This window comes from Nannospalax galili, unplaced genomic scaffold (genome assembly GCF_000622305.1).
Source record: "Nannospalax galili isolate Female #2095 unplaced genomic scaffold, S.galili_v1.0 scaffold291, whole genome shotgun sequence".
In the NCBI taxonomy this organism is placed as follows: domain Eukaryota; kingdom Metazoa; phylum Chordata; class Mammalia; order Rodentia; family Spalacidae; genus Nannospalax; species Nannospalax galili.
In genome coordinates, this window is record NW_008330588.1 from 2,000,889 (window position 1) to 2,001,410 (window position 522).

Consider the following 522-nt stretch of genomic DNA (forward strand, 5'->3'; position numbering starts at 1 on the left):
ACAAAGAGAAGAACCACATGGTCAACTCAATACATGAAGAGAAGGCCTTTGACAAAATTCGACATGCATTTATGTTCAAAGTCCTAGAGAGAATTGGACTGGAGGGAACATACCTCAACATAATTAAAGCTATTTATAACAAACCCACAGCCAACATCATTCTAAATGGAGAAAAACTGGAAGCATTCCCATTGAAATCAGGAACCAGACAAACCTGTCCACTATCTCCACTTCTATTTAACATAGTGCTTGAAACTCTTACAAGAGCAATAAGACAAGAGCAGGAAATTAAAGGAGTAGTAATTGGAAAAGAAGAGATCAAATTCTCCCTTTTTGCAGATGATATGATATTATATCTAAGAGATTCCTAAAATTCTACCAGAAAACTCCTAGAAATTATTAGCAAGTTCAGTAAAGTGGCAGGTTACAAAATTAACCTACAAAAGTCTGTTGCCTTTCTATATACCAATAACAAGCAATCAGAGAAAGAGCACATGGAAACACTCCCATTCACGATAGCCA